At 44.0% G+C, this 13,882-nt stretch overlaps 1 pseudogene across 1 annotated transcript; it reads left to right on the forward strand.

Annotated features, from left to right (window-relative positions):
* Positions 1-12,146: 12,146 nt before the first annotated feature.
* LOC116537920 lies at positions 12,147-12,776 on the forward strand (annotated as a pseudogene). Its single transcript, XR_004263417.1, has one exon. The product of XR_004263417.1 is annotated as a thymosin beta-4 pseudogene (transcript).
* The last annotated feature ends 1,106 nt before the right edge of the window (positions 12,777-13,882 follow it).

Consider the following 13,882-nt stretch of genomic DNA (forward strand, 5'->3'; position numbering starts at 1 on the left):
AATACAAAAAATTAGCTGGGCATGGTGGCACGTGCCTGTAATCCCAGCTACTCAGGAGGCTGAGGCAGGAGAATCGCCTGAACCCAGGAGGCGGAGGTTGCGGTGAGCCGAGATCGCGCCATTGCACTCCAGCCTGGGTAACAAGAGCGAAACTCCATCTTAAAAAAAAAAAAAAAAGATTCAGAAAAAAACTATTTGTAACATACTGGCCAGAAAAGCATGAGTTTCTATGATATAGACATAACTTTTTTGGGGGATCAAGATATAAAAACTACAATGACAGTAAAAAATTTAAGAAAAGATTTTTAAAAAGCCATGGCTCATGCCTGTGATCCCAGCACTTTGGGAGACTGAAGCGGGAGGTTCACTAGATCAGGAGTTCAAGACTCAGCCTGGCCAATATGATGAAACCCTGTCTCTACTAAAAATACAAAAATTAGCCAGGCATGGTGGCAGATGTCTGTAATCCCAGCTACTTGTGAGGCTGAGGCAGGAGAATGGCTTGCACCTGGGAGGCTGAGACTGCAGTGAACCGAGATCATGCCACTTGCACTCCAGTCTGGGTGACAGAGCAAGACTCCATCTCAAAAAAATAAATAAATAAATAAGAGATAAGATAAGATAAACAAAAAAGAACTATTTTTTATACTTCTACACTCCAGCCTGAGCAACAAAGTAAGATCATGACTCTAAAAAAAAGAAAGAAAGAAAGAGGGCCAGGTGCGGTGCCTCATGCCTGTAATCCCAACACTTTGGGAGGCTGAAGCAGGTGGATCACGAGGTCAGGAGTGCAAGACCAGCCTGGCCAATACGGTGAAACCCTATCTCTACTAAAATACAAAAATTAGCTGGGTGTGGTGGTGGGCACCTATAATCCCAGCACCTGTAATCCCACCTACTCGGGAGGCAGGAGAAAAGTGCTTGAACCTGGGAGAGGTTGCAGTGAGCGGAGATCATGCCACTGCACTCCAGTCGGGATGACAGAGTGAGACTCTGTCAAAAAGAGAAGGAAGGGAACGAGTTTGTGGCTCACACCTGTAATCCCAACACTTTGGGAGGCCCAGGTGGGCAGATCACCTGAGGTCAGGAGTTTGACACCAGTTTAGCCAACATGGTGAAAACCGGTCTCTGCTAAAAATACAAAAAACTAGGCAGGTGTGGTGGCACTCTCCTGTAATCCCAGCTACTTAGGAGGTTGAGGCAGGAGAATTGCTTGAACCTGGGAGGCGGAGGTTTCAGTGAGCTGAGATCACACCGCTACACTCCAGTCTGGGTGACAGAGCAAGACTCTGTCTCAAAAAAAAAAAAAAAAGAAGAAAGGGAGGGAGGGGAAAATGTGGACTGCAGGGATGACTTGTTTATCATATCTTTTTATTTAAAAAATAAGAAAAGAAAGAGAAAAAGAACTCCTTCCTCGCCCCCCCTCCCCCGCCCTAGGCAGAATCTTGCTTTGTCGCCTAGGCTGGAGTGCAATGGTGCAGTCTCCGCTCACTGCAACCTCCGAATCCCAGGTTCAAGCAATTCCCCTGCCTCAGCCTTCCGAGTAGCTGGGACTACAGGCGAGCGCCACTGCTCCCAGCTAATTTTTGTATTTTAGTAGACATGGGGTTTCACCATGTTGGCCAGGATAGTCTCCATCTCTTGATCTCTTGACCTGCCTGCCTCGGCCTCCCAAAGTGCTGGGATTACAGGCATGAGCCATCTCGCCCGGCAAGAACTCTAAATATGAAAGTCAGTGGGGGACATAAGCGGGTGAAGAGGAAAAAAAAGGAGTCAATGGTGGGGAGGTGGCTGGGCGTGGTGGCTCACGCCTGTAATCCCAGCACTCTGGGAGGCTGAGGCAGGCAGATCACCTGAGGTCAGGAGTTTGACACTAGCCTGGTCAACATGGTGAAACCCCATCTCTATTAAAAATACAAAAATTAGCTAGGTGCGGTGGTGGTCGCCTGTGATTCCAGTTACTCCGGAGGCTAAGGCAGAAGAATTTCTTGAGCCCGGGAGGCAGAGATTGCAGTGTGCCGAGATCATGCCATTGCACTCCAGCCTGGACGACAGAGCAAGACTAAACAAAAACAAAAAACAAACAACAACAACAACAAAACAGGCTGGGCGAGGTGGCTCCTGCCTGTAATCCCAGCACTTTGTGTAGCCGAGGCAGGCGGATCTCTAGGTCAAGAAATCCAGACTATCCTGGCGGACACGGCAAAACCTCAAATTAACTGGGCTTGGTGGTGCGCGCCTGTAGTCCCAGGTACTCGGGAGGCTGAGGCAGGAGAATTGCTTGAACCCAGGAGACGGAGGTTTCAGTGAGCTGAAATGGGGCCATTGCACTCCAGCCTGGGCAATAATAGTGAAGCTCCATCTAAAAAAAAAAAAAAAAAAAACAAGGCTGGGCGCGGTGGCTCAAGTCTGTAATCCCAGCATTTTGGGAGGCTGAGGTGGGTGGACCACTTGCGGTCAGGAGTTGGAGACCAGCCTGGCCAATATGGTGAAACCCCATCTCTACTAAAAATACAAAAAATTAGCAAGCCGTGGTGGCACATGCCTGTAATCCCAGCTACTCGGGAGGCTGAGGCAGGAGAATTGCATGAACCCAGGAAGTGGAGATTTCAGTGAGCCAAGATTGTGCCACTGAACTCCAACCCGGGTGACAAAGCAAGATTCCATCTCAAAACAAAAACAAAAAATATAGCCACGCATGGTGGCAGGTGCTGTAATCCCAGCTACTTAGTAGGCTGAGGCAAGAGAGCTATTTGAACCCAGGAGGCGGAGGTTGCGGTGAGCGGAGATCGCGCCATTGCACTCTAGCCTGGGCAACAAGAATAAAACCCCATCTCAAAACAAACAAAACAAAACAAAACACCTAAAGAAATATTTGGGGGCCGGGCACTGTGGCTCACGCTTGTAATCCTAGCACTTTGGGAGGCCGAAGTTGGTGGATCACCTGAGGTCAGGAGTTCAAGACCAGCCTGGCCATAATGGTGAAACCCCATCTTAAAAAAATAATAATAAAATAAAAAATGAATATTTGGGATTCAATCAAAACATTCCATTAGTGCTAATAAAATAGGCTTCATGTTGAATTACTTCAGTTTAGTACTATATGACAATGTTTGGTTGTATTTCACATATCTCTACAAATAATCTGCAAATCTACAAATGATTTACAAATAGATTTTCAACATCATTTCTTGCTTTTTTACAATGGAGTCTCGCTTTGTTGCCTAGGCTGAAGTGCAGTGCTGTGATCTGGGCTCACTGCAACTTCCACCTTCTGGGTTCAAGTGATTCTCCTGCCTCAGCCTCTGTGGTAGCTGGGATTACAGGCATGAGCCACCACACCAGGCTAATTTTTTTATTTTTAGTAGAGATGGGGTTTCACCATGTTGGCCAAGCTGGTCTTGAACTCCTGACCTTATGATCCACCTGCATTGGCCTCCTAAAGTGCTGGGATGGTACGTGTGAGCCACTGTACTCAGCCCATAATGTCATCAGTAAAGATTTGTGGGTTTTTTTTTTTTTTTTTTTGAGACAGAGTCTCACTCTGTCACATAGGCTGGAGTGTAGTGGCTCAATCCCAGCTCACTGCAACCTCCACATCCCGGTTCAAGTGATTCTCCTGACCTCAAGTGATTTGCCTGCCTCGGCCTCCTGAGTAACTGGGATTATAGGCATGAACCACCATGCCCCGCTAATTTTTGTATTTTTAGTAGAGACGGGGTTTCACCATGTTGGTCAGGCTGGTCTCGAACTCCTGACTTTGTGGTCCGCCCACCAAGCCTCTCACAGTGCTGGGATTACAGGCATGAGCCACCGTGCCCGGCCATAATGGGTAGTTAATAAAGAGCAGAAATCTAGTTCTCAGATTTCTTAAGACTAAGAAGTTCAAGATCAAGGCAATGACATTTAATGTCTAGAAGAAGGCTGCATCCTCTGGAAAGGAGGTACACTCTGTCTTCACATGGCAGAAGGCAGAAGGGTAAGAGAGGACCAACCTCACTGTCAAGCCCCTTTATAAGGGAAGCTAATCCTATTAATGAGGAAGGAAACCTCTGGCCCCAATCATTTTTTTAATTTTATTTTAGGTTCTGGGGTACATGTGCAGATCATGCAGGGTTGTTGCTTAGGTACATACATGGCAAGGTGGTTTGCTGCCTCCATCCCCACATCATGTATATCTGGCATTTCTTCCCATGTTATCCCTCCCCACCCTCCGCACCCCCTGTTGTCCCTCCCCTAGGCCTTCCCAACTGACCCCAGTGTGTGATGCTCCACTCCCTGTGTCCACATGTTCTCATTGTTCAACACCCACCTATGAGTGAGAACATGCAGTGTTTGATTTTCTGTTCTTGTGTCAGGTTGCTGAGAATGATGGTTTCTGGATTCATCCATGTCCCTACAAAGGACACGAACTCATCAGTTATTAGGGCTGTATAGTATTCCATGGTGTACATGTGCCACATCTTCTTTATCTATTCTATCATTGATGGGCATTTGGGTTGGTCCAGGTCTTTGCTATTGTAAACAGTGCTGCAATGAACATACATGTGCATATATCTTTATAATAGAACAATTTATAATCCTTTGGGTATATACCCAGTAATGGGATTGCTGGGTCAAATGGAATTTCTATTTCTAGATCCTCGAGGAGATGCGACACTGTTTTCCACAATGGTTGAAATAATTTACACTCCCATCAACAGTGTAAAAGTGTTCCTATTTCTCCACATCCTCTCCAGCACCTGTTGTCTCCAGACTTTTTAATGATCGCCATTCTAACTGGCATGAGATGGTATCTCAATGTAGTTTTGATTTGCATTTCTCTAATGACCAGTGATCATGAGCATTTTTTCAAATGTTTGTAGACCTCATATATGTCTTCATTCGAAAAGTGTCTGTTAATATCCTTCACCCTTTTATTAGAATGGGTTTGTTTGTTGTAGTTCTTGTAAATCTGTTTTAAATTCTGGATATTAGCCCTTTGTCAAATGGGTAGATTGCAACATTTTTTTCCCATTCTGTGGGTTGCCAGTTCACTCTAATGATTGTTTCTTTTGCTGTACAGAAGCTCTGAAGTTTAATTAGATCCCATTTGTCTATTTTGGCTTTTGTTGCCATTGCTTTTTGTATTTTAGTCATGAAGTCCTCGCCTATGCCTAGGTCCTGAATTGTTTTGCCTAGGTTCTCTTCTAGGGTTTTTATGGTGTTAGGTCTTATGTTTAACTCTTTAATCCATCTGGAGTTAATTTTAGTGTAAGGTGTCAGGAAGGGGTCCAATTTCTGCTTTCTGCACATGGCTAGCCAGTTTTCCCAACACCATTTATTAAACAGGGAATCCTTTCTCCATTGGTTGTTTTTGTCAGGTTTGTCAAAGATCAGATGGTTGTAGATGTGTGTGTTGCTTCTGAGGCCTCTGTTCTGTTCTATTGGTGTATGTCTCTGTTTTGGTACCAGTATCATAGTGTTTTGATTACTGTAGCCTTGTAGTATAGTTTGAAGTCAGGCAGTGTGATGTCTCCAGCTTTGTTCTTTTTGCTTAGGATTGTCTTGGCTATGTGGGCTCTCTTTTCGTTCTATATGAAGTTTAAAGTAGTTTTTTTACACTTCTGTGAAGGTCATTGACAGCTTGATGGAGATAGCATTGAATCTATAAATTACTTTGGGCAGTATGGCCATTTTCACGATATTGATTCTTCCTAACCATGAGCATGGAATATTTTTCCATCTGTTTGTGTCCTCTCTTATTTCCTTGAACAGTGGTTTGTAGTTCTCCTTGAGGAGGTCCTTTACATCCTTTGTTAGATGTATTCCTAGGTATTTTATTCTCATTGTAGCAATTGTGAATGGGAGTTCGCTCTTGATCTGTCTGTCTGTTATTGGTGTATAGGAATGCTTGTGATTTCTGCACATTGATTTTGATCCTGAGACTTTGCTGAAGTTGCTTATCAGTTTCAGGAGGTTTTAGGCTGAGACATTGGGGTCTTCTAAATATACAATTATGTCATCAGCAAATATAGACAATTTGACTTCCTTCTTTCCTAATTGAATATCCTTTACTTCTTTTTCTTGCCTGATTGCTCTGGCTAAAACTTCCAATACTGTATTGAATAGAAGTAGTGAGAGAGGGCATCCTTGTCTAGTGCCAGATTTCAAAGGGAATGCTCCAATTTTTGCCCTTTCAGTATGATATTGGCTGTGGGTTTGTCATAAATAGCTTTTATTATTTTGTGATACATTCCGTTGATACCTAGTTTATTGAGAGGTTTTTTTTTTTTTTTTTTTTGAGACAGAGTTTCGCTCTTGTTACCCAGGCTGGAGTGCAATGGCGCGATCTCGGCTCACCGCAACCTCCACCTCCTGGGTTCAGGCAATTCTCCTGCCTCAGCCTCCTTATTGAGAGTTTTTAGCATAAAGCGCTGTTGAATTTTGTCGAAGGCCTTCTCTGCATCTATTGAGATAATCATGTGGTTTTTGTCTTTGGTTCTGTTTATGTGATGGATTACATTTATAGATTTGCGTATGTTGAACCAGCCTTGTATCCCCGGGATGAAGCCTACTTGATCATGATGAATAAGCTTTTTGATGTGCTGTTGCATTCAGTTTCTCAATATTTTATTGAAGATTTTTGAGTCAATGCTCATCATGGATATTGGCCTGAAGTTTTCTTTTTGAGTTGAGTCTCTGCCAGGTTTTGGTATCGGGATGATGTTGGTTTCATAAAATGAGTTAGGGAGGATTCCCTCTTTTTGTATTGTTTCAGAAGGAATGGTACCAGCTCCTCTTTGTACATCTGGAAGAATTCAGCTGTGAACCCATCTGGACCTGGACTTTTTTGGTTGGTAGTCTATTAATTGCTGCCTCAACTTCAGCCCTCGTTATTGGTCTATTCAGAGTTTCCACTTCTTCCTGGTTTAGTCTTGGGAGAGCGCAAGTGTCCAGGAATTTATCCATTTCTTCGAGGTTTACTGGTTTGTGTGCATAGAGTTGTTTGTAGTTATCTCTGATGGTAGTTGGTATTTCTGTGGAATCAGTGGTGATATCCCCTTTATCATTTTTTATTGTATCTGTTTGATTCTTCTCTGTTTTCTTTTTTATTAGTCTGGATAGCAGTCTATTTTGTTGATCTTTTCAAAAACCAGCTCCTGGATTTATTGATTTTTTTGAAGGGTTTTTTGTGTCTCTATCTCCTTCAGTTCTGCTCTGATCTTAGTTATTTCTTGTCTTCTGCTAATTTTTGAGGTTTTTTTTTTTGGGGGGGACGGAGCTTCGCTCTTGTTACCCCGGCTGGAGTGCAATGGCGTGATCTTGGCTCACCGCAACCTCCGCCTCCTGGGTTCAGGCAATTTTCCTGCCTCAGCCTCCTGAGTAGCTGGGATTACAGGCACGCGCCACCATGCCCAGCTAATTTTTTGTATTTTTAGTAGAGACGGGGTTTCACTGTGTTGACCAGGATGGTCTCGATCTCTTGACCTCATGATCCACCCGCCTCGGCCTCCCAAAGTGCTGGGATTACAGACTTGAGCCACCGCGCCCGGCAAGGTTTTTTTTTTTTTATCTTGCCCCTCTAGCTCTTTCAGTTTTGATGATAGGATGTCAATTTTAGATCTTTCCTTGTTTCTCTTGTGGGCATTTATTGCTATAAATTTCCCTCTAGACATTGTTTTAAATGTGTCCCAGAGATTCTGGTATGTTGTGTCTTCATTCTTGTTGGTTCGAAGAACATCTTCATTTCTGCCTTTATCTCAATGTTTATCCAGTCAACATTTAGAAGCCAGTTGTTCAGTTTCCATGAAGTTGTGCAATTTTGAGTTAGTTTCTTAATCCTGAGTTCTACTTTGATTGCACTGTGGTCTGAGAGACTGTTTGTTACGATTTCTTTCTTTTTTTTTTTTTTTTTTGAGACGGAGTTTCGCTCTTGTTACCCAGGCTGGAGTGCGATGGCACGATCTTGGCTCACCGCAACCTCCGCCTCCTGGGTTCAGGCAATTCTCCTGCCTCAGCCTCCTGAGTAGCTGGGATTACAGGCACCCGCCACCAAGCCCAGCTAATTTTTTGTATTTTTAGTAGAGACGGGGTTTCACCATGTTGACCAGGATGGTCTCAATCTCTTGACCTCGTGATCCACCCGCCTCGGCCTCCCAAAGTGCTGGGACTACAGGCTTGAGCCACCGCGCCCGGCTGTTACAATTTCTTCTTTTGCATTTTGCTGAGGCATGATTTACTTCCAATTATGTGATTGATTTTAGAGTAAGTGCGATATGGTGATGAGAAGAATGTATATTCTTTGAATTTGGGGTGGAGAGTTCTATAGATGTTTATTAGGTCTGCTTTGTCCAGATCGGCATTCAAGTCTTGGATACCCTTGTTGATTTCTTCTTGTGGATCTGTCTAATATTGACAGTGGACTGTTAAAGTCTCCCACTATTATTGTGTGAGAGTCTAAGTCTCTTCGTCAGTCATTAAGAACTTCCTTTATGTATATGGATACTCCTGTATTAGGTACATATATATTTAGGATGGTTAGCTCTTGTTGTTGTATTGATCCTTTTATCATTATGTAATGCTCTTCTTTGCATCTTTTGATCTTTGTTGGTTTAAAACCCATTTTATCAGAGACTAGGATTGCAACGCCTGTTTTTTGTTGTTGTTTGTTTGTTTTTGATCTCTATTTGCTTGGTAAATCTTCTTCCATCCCTTTATTTTGAGTCTATGTGTGTCTTTCCACATGAGATGGGTCTCCTGAATACAGCACACTGATGGTTCTTGACTTTTTATCCAGTTTGCCAGTCTGTGTCTTTTGATTGGGGCATTTAGTCCGTTTACATTTAACATTAATATTGTTATGTGTGAATTTGATCCTGCCATTTTGTTACTGGTTGGATGTTTTGCACTTTGGTTGGTACAGTTTCTTCATTGCTTCATTGGTCTTTACCATTTGGTTCTTTTTTGCAGTGGCTGGTACTGGTTGTTCCTTTCCATGTTTAGTTCTTCCTTCAGGAGCTCTTATAAGGCAGGTCTGGTGGTGATGAAATCTCTCAGCAATCGCTTGTCCGTAAAGGACTTTATTTCTCCTTTGCTTATGAAGCTTAGTTTGGCTGGATATGAAATTCTGAGTTGAAAGTTCTTTTTTTAAGGATGTTGAATATTGGCCCCCACTCTCTTCTGGCTTGTAGGGTTTCTGCTGAGAGATCTGCTGTGAGTATGATGGGCTTCCCTTTGTGGGTGACCTAACCTTTCTCTCTGGCTGCCCTTAGGATTTTGTCCTTGGTTTCAACCCTGGTGAATGTGACAATTATGTGCCTTGGGGTTGCTCTTCTTGAGGAGATTCTTTGTGGTGTTCTCTATATTTCCTGCATTTGAATGTTGACCTGCCTTGCTAGGTGGGGGACGTTCTTCTGGATAATATCCTGAAGAGCGTTTTCCAGCTTGGATTCATTGCCCCTGTCACCTTCTGGCACACCAATCAAGCGTAGATTAGGTCTTTTCCCATAATCCCATATTTCTTGGAGGATTTATTCATTTCTTTTCACTCTTTTTATTCTTTTCTTGCCTTATTATTTTATTTCATTGAATTGATCTTCAATCTCTGATATCCTTTCTTCTGCTTGATCGATTTGGCTATTGAAACTTGCATATGCTTCAAGAAGTTCTTGTGCTGTGTTTTTCAGCTCCATCAAGTTGTTTATGTTCCTCTCTAAGCTTGTTATAGTTAGCATTTCGTCTAACCTTTTTTCAAGGTTTTTAGTTTCTTTGCATTGGGTTAGAACATGTTCCTTTGGCTCAGAGAAGTTTGTTATTACTCATCTTCTGAAGCCTGCTTCTGTCAATTAGTCATTTCATTCTCCATCCTGTTTTGTTCCCTTGCTGGTGAGGAGTTGTGATCCCTTTGCAGGGGTGAGGTGTTCTGGTCTTTGATGATTTCTTCCATCTTCTTGGATTTATCTAGTGATTTCAGGTAGCTGCTTCCCATCTTCTTGGATTTATCTAGCTTTGATTTCAGGTAGCTGCTTGGGGAGGTGACCTTTCCTTTGTCTGCCTGCAGAGGCACTGCTGGGCTGCCACGGATTCAGTGGAGCTGCTGCATAGATTTCCTGCATCATTTTTTTACTCAGGAAGATTAGGCCCACCTCTGCAATGGCGGCTACCCTTCCCCCTGCCAAGCTCGATCACTCCTGGTCATGCTCTAACTGATGTGTTGGCCACGATACTCTCAAGTGAGAGGGCTTCAGCCTACTGGGCTTTGTGGGAAAGGGATCCTCCTGGCCATATGGCCTGATTCCCTGCTTTCAGTTCCCTTTCTTTCTAGGGGGTGGGTAGGCCCATCCTGCGGGCTTTCTTGGCATCAGTCAGTGCTTCCGCCTAGATCTGTGCCAACAACCTCGGCACCCCCAGAATTCCTGCTCAGTCCTGTTCAGGCAGTTTGTGGGGGCTTTTCAGCCTGGTGAAGACGTCCTGTTCTGCGGGTTGTGGAGCGCTTGGGTGAAGCACAGTATCTGAACCAACATCCCAGAGTGGGAGAGCCCCCAATCCTCCGGTCAGTTTCATGTACTTCCTGGATGGGGCAGTGCCCCTCCCTGCCTCAACTTGCCCTCTTTGGTTTATACCTACTGTCCAATCAGACCCACAAAATGAACCTGGTACCTCATTTGGAACTGTGGAGACCACTTGGCTTCTGCATCTCTCTCACTGGGAACTGCGTTCCAGAGCTGCCTCTATTTGGCCATCTTGGAAACGATGACTGCTAGTTCTTTTTTTTTTTAATTTATTTTTTATTTATTTTTATATAAAGACGAGGTTTCACCATGTTGGTCAGGCTAGTCTTGAACTTCCGACCTCAGGTGATCCACCCGCCTTGGCCTCCAAAGTGCTTGGATTACAGGTGTGAGCCACCATGCCTGGCTGACTGCTAGTTCTTAACAATTCCCCATCCATGAGACGTTCCCCTCTTCAAGTGACATAGAGTGCCCAGGTGGCCCTTGGTTTAATCTGAAAAACAAACAAACAAACAAACAAACAAACAAAAAAAAACTGCTCTTCTTGTGGCTGCTGAAAATGAATAACTCCTTTTCCTCCAAAAGCAAAGTAGTTCTATTGCCTGCGACTCCCACTTGGAGAAGACCACACAGCTCCATCAAGGCAGCCGTCCTTCTCTTAATCCCCACTCCAATGTGATCTTACACACTAACCCCAACCATCTGTCGAGACATGTCCTCAAGCACCCAGCACAGTGGTGTGTCAACATAGGCTGCCCAATCTAATTGCTGGGGCTGGGTGTCTCTTATGGACTGGAGGCTGAGGGCAGGGCTGAAACTGGAGGTCTGAGAACTCCCAGTCAAATAACATCACCCCAATCATTTTTAAAAGGCCCACCTCTTAACACTATCACATTAGCAAACACCTAATATTTGGAGGATCCTCATTCAAACCATAGCAAATATGTAAAATGCTGTATTGTCTTTGAAATTAGTTAGTCTTGGCTGGGCACGGTGGCTCACACCTGTAATCCCAGCACTTTGGGAGGCCCAGGCAGGCTGATCATCTGAGGTCAGCAGTTCGAGACAAGTCTGACCAACATGGAGCAACCTTGTCTCTACTAAAAATGCAGAATTAGTGGGGCGTGGTGGCGCATGCCTGTAATCCTAGCGACTGCAGAGACTGAGGCAGAGGAATTGCTTAAAACCCAAGAGGTGATGTTGCGGTGAGCCAAGACCATGCCATTGTGCTCCAGCTTGGGCAACAAGAGCAAAACTCCGTCTCGAAAGAAAGAAAAAAAGAAATTAGTTAGTCTTAGTTATGTGATTTTCCATTGAAATCAGGTAAACAAATTTAAAAGATATTTTTACTAAAATTACATGGAACTAGGTGCAGTAGTTCATGCCTGTAATCCAAAGCTACCTAGGAGGCTAAGCTGGGAGGATGGCTTGAACACAGGAGGTCAAGGCTGAAGTGAGCCATGATCTCACCACTGCACTCCAGCCTGGGTGACAGAGTGAAATGCTGTCTTAAAAAAAAAAAATAGCATGCGACAACACGTATGCACCACAGTAACTGTAATAAAACACACAAAAGGACAATTATGTGATTCCACTTACATGAGGTATCTCGAACAGTCAAATGCCTAAATATTTAAAAAGTAAAACGGAACTCGGTGGTGGCCACTGCGCAGACCAGACTTCGCTGGTCCGTGCGCCTCGCTCCGCTTTTCCTCTGCAACCATGTCTGACAAACCCGATATGGCTGAGATCGAGAAATTCGACAAGTCGAAACTGAAGAAGACAGAAACGCAAGAGAAAAATCCACTGCCTTCCAAAGAAACGATTGAACAGGAGAAGCAAGCAGCCGAATCGTAATGAGTCGTGCGCCGCCAGTATGCACTGTACATTCCACAAGCATTGCCTTCTTATTTTACTTCTTTTAGCTGTTTAACTTTGTAAGATGCAAAGAGGTTGGATCAAGTTTAAATGACTGTGCTGCCCCTTTCACATCAAAGAACTACTGACAATGAAGGCCGCGCCTGCCTCTCCCATCTGTCTGTCTGGCTTGCAGGGAAGGAAAGAACTTGCATGTTGGTGAAGGAAGAAGTGGGGTGGAGGAAGCGGGGTGGGACGAATGTGAAATCTAGAGTAAAACCAAGCTGGCCCAAGGTATCCTGCAGGCTGTAATGCAGTTTAATCAGAGTGCCATTTTTTTTTTGTTCAAATGATTTTAATTATTGGAATGCACAATTTTTTTAAATATGCAAATAAAAAGTTTAAAAACTTAAAAAAAAAAAAAAAGTAAAACGGTGGTTACCAGGGGCTGGAGGGAGTGGGTATTGTGAAGTTATTGTTTAGTGGGTAGATTTAGTTTGGGTTGAATGAAAAAGTTCTGGAGATTGAAGATAGTAATGGTTGCACAACAATGTGAATGTACTTGTTGCCACTGCATTGTTCACTTAAAAATAGTTAAGATGGGCCAGGCGCGGTGGCTCAAGCCTGTAATCCCAGCGCTTTGGGAGGCCGAGGCGGGTGGATCACGAGGTCAAGAGATCGAGACCATCCTGGTCAACATGGTGAAACCCCGTCTCTATTAAAAATACAAAAAATTAGCTGGGCATGGTGGTGCGTGCCTGTAATCCCAGCTATTCAGGAGGCTGAGGCAGGAGAATTGCCTGAACCCAGGAGGCGGAGGTTGCGGTGAGCCAAGATCGCGCCATTGCACTCCAGCCTGGGTAACATGAGTGAAACTCCATCTCAAAAAAAAAAAAAAAAAAATAATTAAGATGGGGATTTTTTTTTTTTTTTTTTTTGAGACGGAGTCTCACTCTGTCACCCAGGCTGGAATGCTGTGGTGCAATCTCAGTTCACTGCAACCTCTGCCTTCTGGGTTCAAGCAATTCTCCTACCTTAGCCTCCTGAGTAGCTGGGATTACAGGTGCATGCCACCATGCCCGGCTAATTTTTTGTATTTTTAGTAGAGAGTGTGTCATTGTGTTAACCAGGATGGCCTTTATCTCCTGACCTCGTGATTCGCCTGCCTCGGCCTCCCAAATTGCTGGGCTTACAGGCATGAGCCACTGTGCCCAACCAAACTTCATTTATTTTTTAAGAGAAAGAGTTTCACTCTGTTGCACCAGCTGGAGTGCAGTGGCCCCATCATAGCTCACTGCAGCCTTGACCTCCCAGGCTCAAGAAATCCTCTCACCTCAGCTTCTTCAGTACCTGGGATTACAGGTAAGAACCACTCCACCCACTTCAAGCTTTCAATTTTAAGAAAGTCCAGATTGTCTATTTTTCCTTTTGTTGACTTTGTTTTTGGTGTCATGTCCAAATCATTGCCAAATCCAAGTCATGAAGATTTTGCCCTATGTTTTCTTCAGTTTCATAGGTTTAGCTTGTCTTAC

Source organism: Sapajus apella, unplaced genomic scaffold, assembly GCF_009761245.1.
Source record: "Sapajus apella isolate SASKATOON/1434 unplaced genomic scaffold, GSC_monkey_1.0 scaffold114, whole genome shotgun sequence".
Lineage (NCBI taxonomy): Eukaryota > Metazoa > Chordata > Mammalia > Primates > Cebidae > Sapajus > Sapajus apella.